Consider the following 22,307-nt stretch of genomic DNA (forward strand, 5'->3'; position numbering starts at 1 on the left):
TCTTGAAAATGTATTGTGCCTTTGATTTTCTACATAAATTATTCCAAGATTTTATGTATTAGATTTTGTACATAAATTGTGGTAGGCTACTGAGTGTTACTCATTGCGAGTAAATCATCCCTGCCTACTGTATTTTATGCTAAAAATACATAAATTTGCTTAGTCCGGGACAATTTACACTCATTTGGTGAAGCACAATATTCTAGGACGATTTACATATTTTTGGATTACGAAATTTAAACATAAATCGTCGCAGCCTGTGATGTTTAACGTCCAAACTTAAAGCACAAAACCCTCGGACGATTTATATAATAATAGGAAGAGGAGATTCACGTAGCAAAAATTGATTTAGGAGAATTTGGTAATTTTAAATTCTCTTTAATTTATTTAAGTAAAAAAAGTCCTAAATTAAGAAAGAGCGAGAGAACCTAAATTCTTTCTTATCAGCTTTTAGATGGGGAACCAAGAACTTAGGGGCTTCGACAAAACAATGGAGACTCTCAATGGCACCATGAGTGTTCTTAGCAACAGCATCAACTACAAAATTCGCCTCCCTCAGAATGTGTCTAACTAAAAAATTTTCAGGATTTGTAAGCAAGAGCTTGATAGCTCGAATCAACGAAGTTGAAGCGTGGCGTTGCCCATGATGGTGATGGAGGAGTTAGATGACACACATAGAGTTGGTCTTGATCTCTAGATTTTGAAGGTTAAGGTCTAAGGCAAGCTTCAATCCAATATATAGCCCCTAAATTTCAGCCATAGTGATGAAATTATTACCGATTCTTAGCATGAATCCTGCAACTAGTCTTCCATGATGGTCCCAGATCAATCCGCCGCAAGTGTCGACACTTGTAGAGAAAGAGAAAGAGCCATCCATGTTCAACTTATACCACCCCGCCACAGGATCAACCCAACCTATATATTGCATTGTTGGTGAGGTATGGGTTCTTTTACTTGCTTCTAAAAAGGATATAATTTCTTCATAAGTTCTTGCTATTTGATAATGAGTAGAATAGTTTTGCACTCGAGATACTTCCTTGATTGAAGATGTAACATCCTAACTATCAAAATGTCACGCTTTCGGCTACGCCTCTGATAGCTCGGGTATTACGACGACCTCTTATAATATTTAATACTAAAATATGAGCCTGTTTAAAACTTAAACCGAATTTTTCGAAAACATACATTCATACTTACAATATAAATTACAACGCTCATATAAAATACATATTATATATATATATACATATTAATTTACGAGCATCTCATATCAAAATCCTATCCCTCTTACAAAACTTGCAGAGTTAAAGGCAAGGAAAACATAAATACTAAAACAATACAGAAACATCGTCTAACAGAAAAGAAATAAACTCTTCCGAACTTCGTCGTTCGTAACCTGAAAAAAAAAGACCTGTAGGGGAGTGAGAACATCATTACAGAATTACTATAATAGGATACACGAGATAAAATCATTACAATGATTAATAACCACCTTATGCATCTTTTCAAAAGCAAAAGTTTACTATAAAGAAAAATCTGAAATCTTTTCTGAAAAAAGAAACTGTTCTTTTCTCAAAAATTCAAAAGCATTTCAAAAGGTTTATCTATGCTGAACCAGATTAGTTTTTCATACTTTTCTGAACCAAAAACATCAACCAAACATAGCCTTCGGCCCGCCTCATGATCAACCACGGCCCTAGGCCCAAACAGTCCAAACAACAACCTATCATCACGGTCCAACAGAATCCTAGTCGCAAACACAAGTAGGAAAGTTCAAGCAAAAACAAACAATTACTTCAAGTAGAACAATTAGCAGTTAACCACAATTAATCACAAAGGCAAACCAAGTACAATATGCACACTCAAACAATGTCACATAGATGCATATGATGAATGCTTGTCCTAGTGGCTGATGATATCATCTGTCGGTTATAAAGCCAACCCGACAAGACCTAGTAGATAACCATTGGACTGTCCCTCTGTCGTGCATCCCCAACTTGAGTTATTCACAGTCATAATCATAATTCATATCCAGCACCCTCACTGGTGTATATTCACGGGGACGAACTCATCCGGAACTTTCACAGTGTCCGGCCACGCTTACGACATAGGGTCAGCAGAGTATCGAGTCTCAACCTGGAGCACGTGGTGGCTAGCCACTGCTTCTACCCAGGGAAACTCGTATCTTAGATAATTGGAAGTGCAACAATCACTTTATCAATTCAATAACCATTCATATTCATACTCAGCCATCCGGATCATAACATATTTCACAACCAACTATGATTCATTATCATATACAGCCATTCCGACTCATAACATATTACACAAACAGTCATAATTCGTTATCATATATAGCCATTCCGGCTCATAACAAAATAGCACTTCCACCATCCAACATCATCAAACTCATAAAGTCATCATTCAAGCCATAAATCACTGCTTCTCAATTCACTTCACTTTGAAATAAAAAAATCAGTTCTTTTCAGCCTTGGCTTTAAAATTCTCATTCCTCAAATCATTTCAGGCTCATAAGCCACTTTTACTCAAAATAGGTTCCCTTTTTAAAACAAGGCCACCCTCGGCATCCTCTTTCCAAAACTTCCAAAACCATTGCAAATTAAAGAACTCTTCTGAAATATTCAAAATCATCCATCCAAAAATAGGATTTTGTAAAAAAGTTTCTTGGCAGAGTCTCAAGTCTTTAGGGGAGCATAACATAATTCATTTCCTCAAATTCATTCAAAATCTGTAAAACCTTAATTTTCTTGATTTGAATAAATGAAAATAAGAATAGAATTCAAGCCAAACCAAGTCGTGTAATCAGTTACTCCAACCACATTTTCAAAATCATTCCTTTTACTTAAACTAAAACAAATTTCAATACCATGCTAAAAATTTGAAACGTTTCCAACGGCTCGGAAATCATTTTAGTTTTGCTAAACCAGAACTCAAAGAATACTTTAAACCTTCCCTAAAACGTCAAAAATTACAATTTGTAAATCGAAATCCAAGTTCTTTCAAAGTCACTAAAACTTCTATAACTGAAATCTTTAAGTCAAATTCAAACAACATAAATCATGTTTCAGTCAAATCCAAGGAAACCTAAACTCCTTCCACCTCTTAAACAGCCTTAAAAACATAATTCTCTTCCAAATGACTTGCACCCAAAAATATAGTACTTCTCTTAGGAAACCAAGCTAAGACATAATCCTCTTTTCCAAGATTCTTTTCAAAACATAATTTTATCACTTTCAGAAATAATCCAAGTGAAGAAAATAAAAGTCTTAAATTCACAATTCTCCAAGTGAAATAGTAAAGGCCTTAAATTCATAATTTTACGAATAACATTTCCAATTAAAGTCCCGAATTTTATAGAAATTTCGACAGCACCTCCCCTAAAACTTGGACTTTGCCACCCTTTCCGGGTCCCAACTTAACCATTCCGCAACCCTCTTCAATGGGTTCAAAACCAAATCAATTCAAAATCAAGCTGTTTTCAAGGGTGCATCATGTTTAGATTTCAAGATCACCAAATTAAGTTCAAATCAATTTCTAAGAGGATGAACTCGATTTCAAAGCTTTTACAAATTAACTTTAAAGAAGCATTTCAAGAATTGTCCGTTTCACGAAACCGAACAATAACCCAGCCAATCAAGCATTCATATTCATCCAAGACAACCAACAACTACATAAGACTTATACAATCACTCAAAGATACATTTTCTCATGTCAATATCCATATATAATAATTCTATTTCACAAAATGTGGTTTCTGAAAAGGCCCCTACCTCGACAAATTGAAACTATAGTCCAAACGCCTCTCAAAAATCCTTTTGACTCGACCCAAAATCAACGTCAGCTTCAAATCACAGCCCCACACATTTTTGCGGCAGCATAAACAGCTCTAAATCACAACAATCAACCTCGGTTACTAAATCCTAAGAACATTAATATCGTAAAGGATTTAATACAATATAGAACACTAACGCGGGGCTTTCGAAATAGAAATACTTACTGAACTAGCGAAATGAAATAGTGTCGGGCTCTGAACCAGTTCGACGACATCCCGGTAGCCACCTCAAGCGGTAGCGGCGACCTGAACAACATGCAACGACAATGAGATTCCCAGAAACTCAACGGAAAGAAGAATCAATTTAAAACCCTTACCGACAAAATTTTTTGGCGACGGCAGCAGGGTCTCAAGCGGCAAAAGCGGCCAGAAATTTCGGCGATGGTTCCGCAACAACCGCGCCACACCCGGTGAGCAGAACGGCAGAAACAGCGATGTAGTCGCTCCGAATGGCAAGCAACGGCGACGGACAACATCAGCGGTGGTGAAAAACAGTGGAGACGGTGAGGAATCTAAGGCAGGGAGGCACGGCTGCACGAACAGAAACCCTCCCTCTGCCGATCTCTCTCTCTCTCCTCGAGCTTCTCTCTCTTTTGAATCTTGCCGGTGGTTGCCATGGGAGCTCGACGGCGGCGATAGCACACGGCAGCGTAGCGAGTCGCGCTCCTCGCGTCACTAGCCCGTGTCCTCCTCCCTCATTGTCGCGCAGTCTCTCTCCTTTGGGCTCTCTCCTCCGCAACGTCAATGGTGGGGACATCACGAGCTCCTCACGCACAGCAGTCCGGCGGCAGCTCCACAGGACGGCGACGACAAGGACTACAGCGGTGGCGCGACGCGGTGAGTGCGACGGCGACGCGGTGAGCTTTGGCCGTGACGAGGAACGGTGCCGTTCTTCTCCTCTGGCTCCCTCCTCCGCGTCACACCAGCGACGATGGCGGTGAGTGGCGAGCAGCTTGGCGGTGGCGACGAGGCCCACCAGCGTTGGCTCATCCCTCTCTTCCTCTCCTGCCGCAGCTCTCTGACTCTCTCTTCCTTTCTGCTTCGTTTTTCTTTCTTATTGCAGCGTTGCTGCTACTGGGTGTTGGGGGAGGGTTTTGGTGGCTGTTAGGGTTAGAGGGGATTAGGGTTTTGAGTAAAATTAGGGTTAAGGGTAGTTTTGTAATTTCAAATAAATGTAGGGATAATACAGTAATTAGAAATAAATTTTAATCCAATAATAATAATGTATAAAAATACTATTTGTTCATCAACTTTACAAATTATTTTCAATAAAATGTTCAAAATTCAAAAATTAAAAATAATATAATTAATTTCTTTATTTTCCAAAACAGCAGTATTAATATTTTAACATATTAATTATTTATTCCAAATCATATAAAATTTTTATTATTTCATAACTACCAACTTTATAATTTAAATATAGAAAATAATCCAATAATTTTAAAATTGGATAATAATCTTAATTTATTTCAAATTCAATTAATCAAAACTTGCTTTAATTATCTTTAATAGAATAATTTCTAAAATTAAGATTGTAAATAACTATATGATTTGAGACTTGATCATAATAAGACTTTTCAAAAGTCCTGCGTCTTACAAAAGATTAACTCGTTCCTGTTTCTTCTAGTAGAGTTTCCGGTTGTGAAAAAGAAAATGTTCCAAGAAGTCACATAAGAATTGCGAGTCCCTAAACTCAGATTGCTCTCCAGCCAGCTTTACATGTCTTGGTTGAAGAACTCGATGTGATTAGTATTATTGACATTTTTGACCCAAATGCTACGGATGTAAGGACAGTCCCAGAGCACATGGAGCAGGGTCTCTTCATGGTTATGGCACCTTAGGTAGCTTACATCATTGGTAAGACCTCTTCTCTGCGTTCTAGAATTTGTGAGTAAAGCTTTATGTTTTAGAAGCCAAACAAAAGTTTTTAGACATTGAAGAAGTTTAAGTTTCCAAATTTGTTTGAAATTGATGTCTGGAATATCATCATTGTCATAGTATTTCTCATAGGCAGACTTTATATTGAACTCCCCATTAGGGATAGGGAGTCAGGCAATAGAATCAGGCCTTAATTCCTCTTGTGGAGCTTTGATTACCTTGATAAGTTCTAAGATTTCTTCTGGAAGGAATTGAGTCACTTTTTCCCAATCCCATCTTCCATCTTGATTAGCAAAGCTTTTTAGTCTTTCCTCCTTGCTATCTTCGTCGAGATTAACCAGGGCAAAGTTCCAAAGAGTATCAATATCCGATATCTAATGGTCATCCCAAAATCTAACAGAATTTCCATCACCGATCCTCCAAATAATGTTCCTTTTAAAAATGTTCTAGATTTTGACTATCCCTCTCCAAGCATTTGAGCAACTGGTTTTCCCGACAACCTTAGGAATCATCTCACTACCACATCTATATTTAGCCCTCATGACCTTAACCCAAAGAGACTGAGAATTGGTGATTAGTCCCCAGGCCAATTTCACGAGATACAAATTATTTGGTTCTTGTGCCTTTCTCAATCCAAGACCTCATTTATTTTTTCGTTCGTAAACTGCATCACAATTAAGCAAATGGATTTTGGATTCTCTGTCACTGGAACCCCAAAAAAAATGTCGATAAATTTTATCAATTTGGTTACAAGTTTCCTTTGGGATCTTCATAATTTATATCACATGCATATGGATAGAAGAAAGAACTAACTACACTTTCCTGCGTGAGAGAGAGAGACTTCATATTCCAACTAGAAAGTTTATTAGTCATCTTGTCAATGATGAATTGAAATTGTTGCTTGTTACATCTCTCATGCATGAGGGGCACACCGAAATATTTACCCAAATTTTTGGTGAGGTTTATACTAAGGTGGCCATTGATTTCTTGATGAATAGAGTGATGCACATTCCTTGAGAAGTAGACACATGATTTCTGGAAACTCACTTTTTGACCTGAGCTTTTGCGAAACTTAGATAGCGCCTCCTTTATCACCAAAATTTGTTCTTTATTAGCTTGAACAAACAGGATTAAATCATCTGTAAAACAGAGGTGAAAGAGATTAGAATTGCCTCTAGAAAGCTTAATAGGTTTCCACTTTCGTTCCCTTACGAGGGAATAAATTAAGTGAGAAAGTCTCTCGATATAAAGCACAAGGAGGTAAGGTAAGAGAGGATCTCCCTGTCTAATACCTCTAGTATGATGGAAATCTTCGGATTGAAAATTCCAGAGAAGGTTCATAGTAGAAATCTTTGAGTATCCACTATGAAATTCCAACTTAATCTATTGTAGGTATTTTCAAGATTAATCTTGATGGCCATAAATCCTTTGCCACTCTTCTTAATCCTATAGTGTGAATGACCTCTTGAACCACAAAAATATTATCAGCGCTAATTCTACCTAGAATAAAGCTTGCTTGATAATTAGCAATAAGATCAGGTATATAGATTTTTAGTCTTTCAGCAATAATTTTAGTAATATTATAGCATATATTACACAAGCTAATAAGTCTAAAATGAGTAAAATTTTCAGGTGCTTAAGTTTTAGGAATAATATTAATAAACGTCTAATTTACATCCCTAATCTGTCCAAGATCCTTAAGTATTTTTAATCCAAAAACATAAAGATGCTTTGATAGTATCCCAAGAAAATTGGAAAAACTTGGCTGAAAGACTATCTTTTTTAGGGGCTTTCCATTTGAAGATAGCACTTCTAATTTCTTGAAGAGATACCTCCTCCCCAAGTTTAGCATATCCTGCTCAGCAATTATAGGAAAAGCATCAGAAATAGAAAAAGAAGAATAAATTATGTCATAAGTATATAATGATTTAAAAAAGGATACACCCATCGCTTTAAAGATATTAGGATTATCAATCCACTCCCTATTGCTATCCTTAAGTGAAGTGATTTTGTTTCTTTTTCTTGAATCACAATCGCTTCATATTCTTTCCATAAGTTCTTTTGCAGCTTGTCTAAGAATGGAGTAATGTCACAAGATAGCATGCAATTTACGCCTTCCATCTTAAGAAGCAAACTGTTCTTCTTCTTAAAGATATGATCAAAGACATCTTTGTTTCAAATTTTTGCCTTTCCAACAAAAGTGCTGATATTATGAATTAGCTTTACTTCTTTCTCCCAACTCCACTCCATGAGGGCCTTATAGTCATTGTGGAGTATCCAAGGAGCAAGCAACTTGAATGGCCTATCTTCTCTTTTCATATTGGCTTGACTTGTAAGACCCAGAATTGTTTGAAAAATCTTATTATTATGAACTAATTTCAATTTGTTTATTCATTAAAGGCTTTAATTTTAGAATTTTTTATCAAAGATAATTATAGCAAGTTTTGATAAATTGAATTTGAAATAAACTAAGGTTTTTATCTCACTTTACAATTATTGAGTATTTTTTTATTTACAATTTAAAATTTTAGAAATTTAAAAATAATGAGGTTTTGACTATTTAAATTAGAATTTTTATCTAATTTTATAATTATTGAATAATTTTTTATAATTTTAAGGAATTAAATTATATTTCAAATTAATACTCTATACTCTAATTTTATTAAAATTATCCTACCCTAATTAACCTAAAAATCCCCAAAGTGAAACCCTAACCCTAACTTTATTTCATATTCTCACACAAACCCTAACTAAACACAACACACACTTTCCCCCAACCCTAGCTGCCAACCCCCTTCCCTAAACACTACATACAACAACAACAGAAAACAAAAGAAAGAAAGAAAGGAGAGAAGGGAGTGGGAGAAGAAGAGAAGGAGGAGGGAGGAGTTATTGCCTGTCACCACCATAGAGCCGATAGGAGTCACCGTCGCCAAGTTCAGGGGCCGTCACTGAAGGAAGCCCGAGACGGAAATGAGGGAGAGACGAACCAAAAACCACGATGAGGAAGGAGTAGGAGGCCGTAAGGCAGACATGCATCATTTGTATTTGTGTGTATTATTTGGGTGTGCATCTTGTATTTGGTTTGTCTAATTGAATAATTGTATCTATCTGCTATTTGACCTAATTACTCTATCTGTACTCTTTTTGTGTATGCTTTGTATTATTTTATCTGTGTTTGAAAACTAACAGATCTCTCATGCTGGCGGTGGTGATGTTGGGGGTTGTTCCTGATGTGGTGATGGAGGTTGAGGTAGATTGGACTTGGTATTGCCCCGATACTTTAGATTATGTACTGGATGGATAAGAATCAGCGATGTAAGTTGGTTGGGTAGGAAGTCCTTAGGCATGCCCTTGGTCTCTTCGCTTTTAAATGATTTACTTTAGAAATTTGTAAACTAAAGAAGATTCTTTACGATATTTCCGAAGTAAGATTTCTTATAAAACTTTTTCAAAGTGTATTTTAAAAAGAAACTGTTTTTATAATGGGATTTTTCTATTTACAAGTATTTCTTTGCTTTGATGGTATTTCTTTTCCTACTGAGAACCTGTGAGGACGATGTTCTCACCCCCTACAGATTTTCTACAAAGCTATATGTATTTGTATTTTCTGTTTTTGGTTTAGTTGAGATTTTTTCCCTCGTCATTTGTCATTTTGGTTACAGAGGGGTAGGACCTATATTTGAGAATTTTTGAAATAAGTCTATGTATATAATGCTATGTGAATATACTTATGTTATTAAGTGGTTTAAAGTAAAGGCTTTTCGCTTTTATAATTAAAAATTTACTTGTATTTCGCAGAGGCTCAATATTAAATAAATAAAGTACTAAATAAAAAAGATTAGAGGTAGGTAACGCCTGGACTTTTAATGCAATCATGAGGTACTAAAAGTTAGGATGTTACATGATTGAATTCGAGCAAGATGGGTAAATGATTTGAAGTCAAGGTTGTACAAAAATCTGTCCAGCCTTCTTGTCGTATTGCCTCTCTGCCAAGTAAAAGGTGGACCCGAAAATCCAAGATCGCTAACACCACAAAGATGGGTACAAGATAAAAATCTATTATGATCTTTAGATAGGTTTGAGTTGTCTCCAGTATCATCAAAAGACAAAATAGAGTTGAAGTCACCCCCAATGCATCATGGTCCTTGTGCATTATCAGCTAAAGCCTCCAATCTACCCTAAAGACTCCTTCTAATCTGTGTATGAGGATTGTCATAGACTGCTGTAAACCACCAAAAATTATTTTGAGAATCACTAATCTTTAGATGAATAAGCTGGCGCTCAATAGATATAGGCTCAGTCTTCCAAAAAGCTTTATTTCATAAGCACCAAATGCCCCCAAAAAATCCATCGACTTCACTAATACACCAAGAATCAAAGTTCAATTTTTTTATTATTTTTATCTATTTTATTATCTAACATGAGTTTTCAATAACACAAAAACATTAGCATTATATCTATAAGACATATCTTCAATAATATGAGAGAGCATTTTAACAATAACTCCTTTACAATTCCAAATTAATAAATTCATGAATAAAAAAAAGATAAGGATAAAAAAATCTTCTTGAGAATAGGCCTTGGGCTTGAAGGAGATTCCTCCTTTTCCAAATTCTGGTCATCAAGAATGACCATATCATCGGTGATTAAACTTTCATTTGTGTCACCTGGGTCAGGAAGATTATTTGTCGTGCTTCCATCTCCTTGGTCGAAATTAGCTCCACCCATGTACCTTGAAATGAGGGCCATGATAGTGGTATCTGCTGCATCGGAATAGAAATAAATTTCCCATTTTGTTGTTGTCTAGCTAGCCGTTTCTATAGCATGCTAAAACTCCTCCAATATTCTTGATGATCTCTTTGACTTTCTCTTTGTCTTTAGATTTCTCCAAATTCTGCACCTGAGCTTGAGGCATAGCTTTTACAACACATTGATTGTTACTTGATTTGGGTTGATTTTGAATCAGGATCTTCTTTCTATTTTGGTTAGCATTTTGTCTTTCAAAATAAAATTTGATACTTTAGATTTTTGTTGATTTTTCTAAACTGATGAGAAGTTGTTAGACTTTGACATGTTCTGTCCAAGCCTTCCTTGATTTTCTGCTTCAGATTTTCTATAATAATTTTTTTCCTTTTCAACATTTATGTCTTGATTTTTTTCATTTGTAGATTCTAGATCATCTTCAGATAAAACTTGGTACCTTGAAGTATAAAAACTTTCCGTTTTTTCTTTGGAAATATCCTCAGGTCTTGCTTTATTCGTTCTAGAGTATTTTTAACCAGCATCCATGGCCCAAATGGGTTGTCATTATTGCTAATATGATTCCTTCCAAGATTGTTTGTAATCTAATTTTTTTGAGATTTTTTCCTAATTTTGCGCCACTTGAGAATCCTTTCTGTTTTGGTGCTCTTTCTCCAACGATTCTGTTTTTCCCCCATGCCTTGTTGTCCTCCCCTTTTCTGGTGGTTTTGGCCGCCTCGGTGGCTGAATTAACCATATGGCAGATTATCTCTCCAAGTGCTTATTATACAGTTCCGCTGGAAGATTTAAAATTTTGATTCATACAGCCACCTTACGAAAATCTAACTCCTAAGGAAGAAAGAAGGGCCTCCAAATTTGTACGAATAAATAGTGATTTGCAATCATTCATGGTCTTTCAAACAGTGCATAAGCATAGTATTCTTGATTAAAGAAACTAACCAAGAAAAAATTTTCTTCATGGTCCATGATTTTGACTACATCCTTTCTAGCCCATCACTTGAGGACCCATCTTTCCATGGCTTGAAGGTTGAGAGACTTGCCTAAAGGCTAAATAACCAGAAAAATTTTCTATGGTCTACACTAATCTTTATATTCCTCTAGAGAAACATAGATGATGGGCTTTGGATTGAAGGGAGTCTTAAGTTATCCACCATATCCATAGATTCTTTTTCAAGAATTATGCCACTAGTAGTCGTGGTAGTACCTTCTGCCATGTTTTTAGGTTGATGTTGATCCCCTCGGCATCCATCTTTGCCTTCATGTGAGTAGTATAAGCAATAGAATTCTCTATCATGTCTTCAGATTGGGGCTGATCCCCCACATTGTCCATCTTCACCTTTTTAGTACTTCTAACCACCAGATCTTCTTCCTCCATTGATCGCTTGTCGAGATCTGTTGAAAGAATATCAGAACTTGTGTTTTTTATATTGTTATTATTCAATTATCCAGTATTCCCATTATCGTTATATTTTTGAGATATAAATAATCAATTTTTAACAATTACAACTGAGTTATAACAAGTATATCATTATGAATCATTATTTAATTACACAGCATTTAAAATCAATTCAATATGTACGTAAGTAATTTTTTTTAAATAAATGAAAAAGACTAGACACACTAATTAAGAGAATTTGCCAAAATTGCATTGAACAGTACAAGAAAAATACCTATCCAACTACACTTGAAAAGTGTAGTTAAAAATGAAAAAAAATTATGCCTTTGGCTAAGACTACGCTTTTTTTACTTTGGAGATGCTTTAGTGGGGGATGCCTATTCGGCCGTTGCATATTCTCAAAGACTACCCTTTTCTGTATCAAAAGCTACACTTTTTGCGTTCAAGAATAGGGTGTGCTTTTCAAGTAATGCTACTCATGACCAAAAGCTACGCTTTTCAGCTTTCATGCTTACTAGAATAGGCTACACTTATCTTTACTACTGAATTATCTTTAAAACGTAGCCACATTGTATACCATAGGTCCATAGCTATTCTATATAAGTGTAGCCTTATGTCCCTCAAACAGTGCGTAAGCATAATCTTCTTGATTAAAAAACCAAGAAGAAATTTTTTTCATGATCCATGATATTGACCACATGCATCCTTTCTAGCCCATCACTTGAGGACCCATCCTTTTTCCATGGTTTAAAGGTTGAGAGACTTGCCTAAAGGTTTAATAACCAGGGAAATTTTCTATAGTCTGCAGTAGTCTTCATATTCCTTTAAAAAAAACCTGGATGTTGAGCTTTGGAGTAAAGGGAGTCTTAAGTTATCCACTATATTCATAAATTCTATTTCTATTCTTCTGCAACCAAATCAGCTATTTCTTTAGGATTTAGATTTTCAAAACCATTATCAACCATCATATCCCAATAAAAAATCTTTCAGATAGTATTGTCACTCATTTTTTTCTCCTTTTTATTCTCCTCTTAGGGGTGAGGAAGATTTATGCCAGTAGTAGTCATGATAGTATTTTCTACCACGTTTTCAAGTTGATGTTGATCCCCTCTCCATCCATCTTGCCTTCATATGAGTAGTACTAGTAATAGAATTCTCTATCATGTCTTCAGATTGGGGCTAATTTCCCACAGCGTCCATCTTCACTTTTTTAGTACTTGTAGCGATCAGATTTTCTTCTTCCAGTGATCGTTTGTCGAGATCAGTTGAGAGAATATCAAAACTCATGCTTTTTATATTGTTATTTTTCAGTTATTCAGTATTCTCGTTATCGTTATATATTTTAGATATAAATAATCAATTTTTATCAATTAAAATCAAATTATAAAGAATTCGCCAAAATTAAAGTGGCCAGTAGTAACCGGTGAAGTACAAGTCTTTTCTCCTCATGCATGAACATACTAATATTTAACGTTTAACACATGAAAAAGATTAAATGTTACGTATAAATTTGTTCATACTAAGAAGACAAAATTGAATTGGTCGGTTTGTGGTACCTAGGTTAAAATAGATAGTACGATGCTTCGGCGAATTTCATGAACATGAATTTACGTCCAAAGTGATCTTTCCTTCGTTCAAAGTGGTATTTCCTAGAAAGACCACATAATATAATCACATGTCTTATAACATCCATATATCTTCGTGCTCTGTGGCCTTTAATGCTTTCCTAATCCCCGTGCTTTAATTTGCTCAATCATTTAACTATGTCAAATCAACATCTTAATTAATTAGACCAACATGATTCTTGTATTTAAATGTGAGTCTTAGTCTAAAGTTATCTTTGACTATATATATACTAAATAATTAAACATATCAAAATGAAGAGCGGAGTGGGGGGTGGGGCGATATTATTCATGATAATTTGTAATATATAATTGATGATTTTGTTCGAAGACTTTACAAAACGTACATTAAAATATACAGAAATTAACAAATACTTGAATAAAAATAATAGAAATTAAATCATGAAAGAAAAAAAAATAGAATTAAAACTACTGGAAAAAAATGGAGTCTGCCAATATATTTATATGGGTTGGTGACTCATATTTATGCACGTTAGTGTAATTAAAAAGTTTTAGAGTGAGTATGTGAATGAATGAAAACTCCCTAAACTTATTAAATTTAATCCTATATATTTATAGAAAAAAAATTCTAAGCTTAATTGGTATAACTTTAAACTTCAAGTAAATTTGTATTTTAAGTACGGACTTAGTTACAAAATTTGATATGGTATAGAGAACTAATTAAAAAAAAATTTAAAAATCTAATTAAAAATTTTGTAAAATTACAGAGACTAAAAAAATAATTAAACCTATATTTTATGTTTATGATTCAAATGTCAATGTCTCAAAATCTGTCTTAATACATACACAAATCAAACATACAACCTCATAATTCACACGCATTATGGTGTGATCATGGTGTCTACATTTACTAACAACCACCAAAGCCGTTAATATATAACATTTTTCCTTAAAAAAATAATAAAATCTCTATTTTAGCGATGACCTTTTAACTTATTGACAATCTGGCCGTAGCTAACTCTCGATTCCAAACATGCCGTCGACAACAAGCGTCTAGCTAGTAGTGTCGAAATATGGCCAAGTCAAACTCAATATTTAGAAAATAAAAATGACTTTACCTAGTATATTTAGCTGTAAACGAATAAATCTTAAAAATCTGAAATATAATTCATTGGATATTATTCATACTCTAACTCCAAATAAAGCTAGACCCAAAAAGAATAGAGACCTACACAAGAGGTTAGGCCTCCTCTACGCCTACCCAATCTCATAGAGGTCACACGCAATTAGAGATGTACAAAGTCCTACTTATTTAAAAAAATAACTACTTTTCAAGATATTTCATATCCATCTAGAAGGAAGATCTCAACAACTTCTCTATCAAAAGGGAATGGCTATCTACCATCAAAGGTATAACTACTCTAAAAAGGTGGTTAGCTATTCTACTATAAATACACTAATATATTCAGGTATATTCAGGACCCAATCTACTTAAAAACTGCCTAATGCCTTTGCTAACTTAAGCATCGAAGTCTTTTGCAGGTACCACCCCTACCTCCTCACAAGGAATTCGAACGGTAGCACCTTGGCAACAACACAAGTCGAATGCTGCCTCAGAAGGAATCTAGATCTCACATTCAGGCCCAAATCACCATTTCAAGTAACCCTTGGAACATTAGTGCATTTCCGGAGACCTAGAAGTCTACACTCACCATGGTGGATGAACAATTTGAAGACGAGCGTACTGCATCTGAGTCCGAACCAAGGCCTTATACGACGATCGAGCCCTTGTGATGCCCCACGACAAGAAGTTGCAAGTAACCCTAATGGAAAAGGAGCATCACGAAACCCTCACACCCGACGACTACAGTCAGGGGTACATTCACATGAGAACAAAGAGCCCTACACTCAACTGATGGGACTCGTACATGGACATCATGGACGGTTGGAGCAATTCGAACAAGAGATCGAGCAACAAAGAAAAGCCGAAAGAGATCTACGAAGGGAGGTACAATGTAGAAGGGAACTTGAGGAAAAGCTTCTAAAATTAGAGGCTGATTTGCAAAATCGGACCAATAACATTGAACGAGAAGAAAACTCTTTTGGGAGAGAAGATCCATTCATAGAAGAGATCATGCAGACTAGGATTCCAAGAAATTTTAAAAGTCCCGACATGAATCTCTATGATGGCACGACCGATCCAAGACATTATCTCAGTAGTTTCAAGAGTAGGATGTATCTAAACGACACGTCTGATGTGACTCATTGCAAGGCTTTTTTGACAACATTAACCAAAGCAGCAATGAAGTGGTTTGATAGCTTACCACCCAGGTTGGTGACATGCTTTGATGACCTGGTAAGAAAGTTTCTTACCTCATTTTTAATTTAGAAGGACAAAGTTAAATATGCTCCAAGTCTCTTAGGAGTAAAACAAGAAGTTGGAGAGATCCTCTAAGCATATATAAAAAGGTTCAACAAAGCTTGCTTAGAAATACAGAAATCGCCTCCCGAAGCAGTAATAATGGGGTTAGTTAATGGCCTTAGAGAAGGGTCATTTTCTCAATCCATATCAAAGCGGCATCTGACCTTTTTATATGAAGTACAAAAATAGGTAGAGAAGTATAGTAACGTGGAGGAGAATTTTTTACTTAGAGATCCGGTCACAAGGCCAAATCCTCCTTATTAAGCTCAGGATAAGGATAATGAGACAAAGAAAAAAAAAGAAATATAGCTCGAAAAAGCCTCAGAGATACCACAACTATGCTCTGCTTCGACTTTCTCTTGTTAATATCTACAAGGAGATCTGTCATACTGAAAAACTTCCACCTTCTCGTCCTATTAAGCACAAAAAAACTGGAAGTCGGGCGAAATATTGCAAGTATCACAAATTATATGGGCATTCTACCAATGATTGTTACAATCTGAAAAACGTTATAGAAAAGTTGGCCAAAGAAGGTCGGTTAGAAAGATACCTCATTGAAAGGTCGAACGACCCAGGAAAAAGGAAGAGAGGTGATGAAGATGGAAGTCGGCGAGATTGGCACCACAAACCTCTGATAGGAACATACACATGATAAATGGAGGATTTGTAGGAGGAGGAGTTACTAAGTTCTCACGCAAAAGACATCTTAAGGAAGTATATCAAGTCGGGAAAAACAGCAGAGTTTCCCGATCTACCCACAATCTCATTCACCAAAGTGGATGCACAAGGGGTGACACCAGCTCGGGACAACCCTGTGCTAATTACAATGATCCTCGCTAATGCAAACCTTCATAGAAATTTAGTGGACCAAGGAAGTTTAGCTGACATACTATTCAAACCCACTTTTGACAAACTTGGGTTAGAAGACAAGGACCTAAAAGCTTATACAGACAACCTTTTTGAGTTAGGAGATACGCCGGTCTGACCTCTTGATTTCATCTTGTTATATGCCACTTTCGGTAAATGCATGAAATCAAGGACCTTAAGCATTGACTACATTTTAGTCAATGTGGCATCAACCTACAACGCTTTGATAGGTCAAACAACCTTGAACTGATTAGATGCAGTCATTTTTACACCGCACCTAAGCATGAAATTCCCAACTGCAGAGGGAATTGCTACTATAAAAGGAGATCAGAAGCTAGCAAGAAAGTGTTACAACGAAAGACTCAACTAAAGGGGCATTACAAAAGGTAAGGAAGTCAACACTATAAAAATCGGTGGTGTCCGAGCATGAGAAGAGTTGCGTCCACAACCTGAAGAGAAGGTCGAAAAGGTTCAAATCGAAGATTAAGTAGAAAAGACAACGAGTATAGGGGCCAACCTGGATGAAAACTTAAAGGCAAATCTCGTTAAGCTCTTACAGAAAAACTCCGATCTCTTCGCTTGGAAAGCCTCTAATATGCCTGGCATTGACCCTAACCTCATGAGTCACAAACTCGCCGTTCATCTAAGCTTCTTACTTGTTTAGCAAAAGTGGCAAAAACTCAGTCCTGAAAGAACATAAGTCGTAGAAGAACAAGTGTAAGCCTTACTAGAAGCCGAGTTCATAAGGGAGGTAAAATATTCTTTATGGCTGGCTAATGTGGTCCTTGTGAAAAAGAAAAATAGAAAATAGAATATGTGTGTTGATCACATCGACCTCAACAAAGCTTGTTTCGAGGGTTCATATCCTCTTCCAAGCATTGATGCCTTAGTTGATTCAGCTTTAGGGTATAGATATCTATCTTTTATGGATGCATACTTAGGATACAATCAAATTTCGATGTACAAGCCGGACTAGGAGAAGATCTCTTTCATCACTTCAAAAACTAACTATTATTATGTAGTAATTCCATTTCAATTGAAAAATGATGGGGCCACATATCAACGATTAAGGAACAAGGTATTTTTATCTCACCTTAGAAAATTGATGGAAGTGTATGTGGATGACATGCTTGTCATGACCAGAGATGACCTCAATCTCTTGTCCAACCTAGCCAAGGTATTTACCACAATAAGTAAGGACGGGATGAGACTTAATCCTTCAAAGTTCACCTTTGAAGTGGAGGCCAAAAAGTTCTTAGGCTTCATGTTCATCCAAAGAGGTAGTGAGGCCAACCCGAGCAAATGCACAGTAGTATTAGAGATAAAAAGTCTGACTTGCCTCAAGAAAGTCCAACAACTAAATAGAAGGTTGATAGCTTTATCTAGGTTCTTAGTAGGATTAGCCTTGAAGTCTCTACCCTTGTTTTCGATACTCAAAAAAGGAAACCAATTTGAATGGACTCAGAAATGCGAACAAGTCTTCCGAAACTTTAAAACATTTATGAGCCAACCTCCAATTCCTACCTGACCTGTCCCAAGGGAGGAGCTTATTCTCTACCCAGCAGTTGCAAGCCGAGCTATAGCCTCAGCCTTAGTCTGAGAAGATGAACACAAACAACAACCCATCTACTTTGTAAGCAAAGCTCTCCAGGGGACAGAACTAAACTATCAAAAGATAGAGAAGTTCGCATATGCCCTTATCATCACTTCTAGAAGGCTCCGACCTTATTTCCAAGCTCACACTATAAAGGTCCGAACTAATCAATCCATGAAGCATATTCTACAGAAGACGAACATTGCAGGAAGGATGCTACAATAGGCCATAGATTATCTGAATTCGACTTAAGATATGAAACCTGGACAACAATCAAATCCCAGTATCTAGCCGACTTTGTGGCTGAATACACTAAAGACCAAGAAAATCTTACAACCTGGATTCTATATGTGGATGGATCATCCAATAAAGCTAGAAGTGGAGCAGGAGCTATCCTAAAAAATGAAGAAGAAAATGATTGAACTATCATTAAAGTTCGAGTTTTCTACTTCTAACAACCAATATGAAGCCTTACTTGCTAGCTCGAGCTAATTGTGTTTACTGATCCATGAAATTATCCATACACCATCAATAGTAAAGGAAGACAACAGGTCAGACACAATGGCAATATCCAATTAAAGCATAGGATGGATGAACCCCATAATCGAATATCTTAAATTCAATGTCATTCTTGGAAAAGAAAGGGAAGCAAGGAGGCTCATATGGGATAGTGATTTAGGATATTTAGTGACTTTCAAAAGATTTGAATGCTGTGTTGTTAATGAAAAAACAAATGAAGTAATGTTTGTTGCCAAGCGTTTCAATAATATGTATGGACTTACTCTTAATGAATTAAAGGATCAAAATATAGCTTGTCTTCACTCTAAAGAATCTGAAAAGTGGTTATGGCACAAGAGATTAGACCATGCAAGTATGTTTCAAATAAACAAACGTGTAAAGAAAGAATTAGTAAGAGGCCTTCCTTTGATAAAGTTTGACAAAGACATCACTTGTGATGCTTGCCAAATGGAAAAACAAACAAAAAGTTTTTTTAAACCAAAGGAAGACATCTCTACTAAAAGATCACTTGAGTTGCTTCACATTGATTTATTTGGTCCAACAAGGACTCAAAGCCTAGGTGGTAAACATTATGGTTTAGTAATTGTGGATGACTATACTAGGTTTGGTTGGGTTTTGTTTCTTGCACACAAAAATGAAGCCTTTCGGGCCTTTGAACCTTTTTGCAAGAAAATTCAAAATGAAAAGGATTTAAAAATCTCTTCTATAAGAAGTGATCATGGAACTGAATTTAAAAATAATTTATTTGAATTCTTCTGTGAGGAATTTGGAATATCTCACAACTTCTCTTGTCCAAGAACACCACAACAAAATGGTGTTGTGGAAAGAAGAAATAGAAGCTTACAAGAGATGACAAGAGCTATGCTTTGTGAGAGCAATGTTCCAAAATTCCTTTGGGCTGAAGCGGTTAACACGGCTTGCCACATTTTGAATAGAACAATCATAAGGAAATTTTTGAAGAAAATCCCTTATGAACTTTGGAAAGGCTACCCACCAAACTTAGATTACTTGCACATCTTTGGCTGCAAATGTTTTGTTTTAAATAACAAAGAAAATTTGGGTAAGTTTAATCCAAAGGCGTATAAGTGTTTGTTTGTAGGATATTCCACAACTAGTAAAGCCTATAGGGTTTATCATCAAGATGCTAGGATTATTGAGGAGTCTATACATGTTACATTTTGTGATACTAATATGGTGCAAAGCATTTTGGAAGATTGTGATGCAGGAGATCAAGCTCAAAAAGAAGATGAAACCACTCAAAATCATGAAAAGAAAAAGTCTGGTCAAATTGAACTAGAAACTGCAACTGCTGAAAATTCAAGAGACAATTCCATTTTGTCTCATGAATCTGAGGGAAATCCTGAAGCCAGCAGCACCCAGAATCCCTTGGTATCTGAATCTGCCTCCAAATCTACCAGACCTCGTGAATGGAGATTCTTAAAGAATTATCCTGAGGAATTTGTCATTGGAGATGTTTCTCATGGAGTGCAAACACGGTCTTCCACTAGAAAAGCAAATGAAGGATCAAACATTGCCCTTCTTTCACAAATAGAGCCTCAAAATGTCAAGGAAGCCCTTAGTGACCCTTCTTGGGTTAAAGCTATGGAGGATGAGCTTCTTGAGTTTGAAAAGAACTAAGTGTGGACTTTGGTTCCAAGGCCAAGTGGAAAGAAAGTGACCGGCACCAAGTGGATATTTCTGAACAAGTTGGGAGAAGATGGTAGCATTGCAAGAAACAAGGCAAGACTAGTGGCACAAGGATATGACCAAGAAGAAGGAATAGACTTTCATGAATCCTTTGCCCCTGTTGCCCGAATGGAAGCCATAAGACTTCTCTTAGCTTATGCTGCATTTTGTGGTTTTAAATTATATCAAATGGATGTGAAATGTGCATTTTTAAATGGTGTGATAGATAGAGAAGTGTATGTGGAGCAGCCTCCTGGTTTTGAAAATAAAGAGCACTCTAATCATGTTTTCAAACTATCTAAAGCTCTCTATGGTTTAAGACAAGCTCCTAGAGCTTGGTATGAGAGACTTAGCTCTTTTCTCTTGAAAAATAATTTTCAAAGAGGCACCACTGACATAACTCTATTTATCAAGAACTCTAATGATTCTTTTATTCTAGTCCAAATATATGTTGATGACATTATTTTTGGTTCAGCCAATGAATCCCTTTGTTCTGAATTTGAAAAACTCATGACAAGTGAATTTGACATGAGTATGATGGGTGAACTTAATTTTTTCCTTGGGCTGCAAATTAAATAAACTGAAAATGGTATTTTCATTCATCAAGAGAAGTATGCCAAAGAATTAGTTAAGAAATTTGGTATGGAAAATTCCAAACCCATGGGTACTCCCATGCATCCTAATTCAAATTTAGATAAGGGAGAAACTGAGAAAGATGTTGATGAGACTAGGTATAGAGGAATGATTGGTTCTCTTATGTACTTAACTTCCTCTAGACCCGATATTGTGCAAAGTGTTGGATTGTGTTCTAGGTTCCAATCCAAACCAAAAGAGTCACATCTTTCTGCAGTTAAGAGAATCATTAGATATGTTCATGGCACATCCAATTTTGGTCTTTAGTATCCTAAGATTGATGATTTTTCTGCAGTTGGTTATTGTGATGCAGATTTTGCTGGTGATAGAGTTGATAGAAGGAGTACTTCAGGCCTATGTTGCTTCCTTGGAAAGTCATTGAATGTTTGGTCAAGTAAAAAGCAACCAACAGTGGCCTTATCCACTGCTGAGGCTAAGTATATTGCTGCTTCTTCTTGTTGTTCTCAGCTTTTATGGTTAAAAACACAGCTTGCCGATTACAAATTAAATGCTGAAAATATTTCCTTGATGTGTGATAATGTGAGTGCCATTAATATTTCTAAAAATCCAGTTTTGCACTCTAGGACTAAGCATATTAAAGTGAAATTTCACTCAATAAGAGAACATATCCCAAAGGGGGATATTAGCATTCAATTTGTTAAATCAGAGGAGCAATTAGCAGATATTTTCACAAAACCATTAGCTGAGGACAGATTCTGCATGCTTAGGACTAGTCTAGGAATTTTGAGTTATGATTCTTTGTTTGATAATTGCTAATGAATTTGCTGGAGCTTTTTGTCTCATAAACAGGTATGAGACAATTCTGGGCAGAAGATGAACGTTCCCCTTAATCAGCGTGTTCTGGGCTTGTTGCAAGTAAGAAATGAATTGGGCCAACCTCATAAATCAGATTCAGAGTGGTCCTATATGTTTCTTTAAATCCAACCATCTCTGGGCCCAAATATGGATGTTACAAGTTTTGTTTGGTTGTTAATTTTTTTGTTGGGCTGTGTGTTTAAAATATCTTTTGAAAGGATTTTTATTTTTTTCAAAAGGATATTCAGTTTGATTTTATTTTTTGTTTTTCAAAATTTAAAATAAATTTCTAGTTT

At 36.0% G+C, this 22,307-nt stretch overlaps 2 long non-coding RNA genes across 2 annotated transcripts; one reads left to right on the forward strand and one right to left on the reverse strand.

Moving 5' to 3' along the window:
- On the forward strand, positions 419-9,484 carry LOC110268981. The gene is made up of 3 exons (XR_002357785.1): positions 419-938; positions 5,484-5,710; positions 8,924-9,484. It is a non-coding gene; the product is annotated as an uncharacterized LOC110268981 (long non-coding RNA).
- Positions 1,240-4,977, reverse strand: LOC107628463. The gene is made up of 4 exons (XR_001617799.2): positions 4,171-4,977; positions 4,019-4,099; positions 3,792-3,907; positions 1,240-1,411 (listed from the first exon to the last, which is right to left on the reverse strand). It is a non-coding gene; the product is annotated as an uncharacterized LOC107628463 (long non-coding RNA).

This window comes from Arachis ipaensis, chromosome B02 (genome assembly GCF_000816755.2).
Source record: "Arachis ipaensis cultivar K30076 chromosome B02, Araip1.1, whole genome shotgun sequence".
Taxonomy (NCBI): Eukaryota; Viridiplantae; Streptophyta; class Magnoliopsida; order Fabales; family Fabaceae; genus Arachis; species Arachis ipaensis.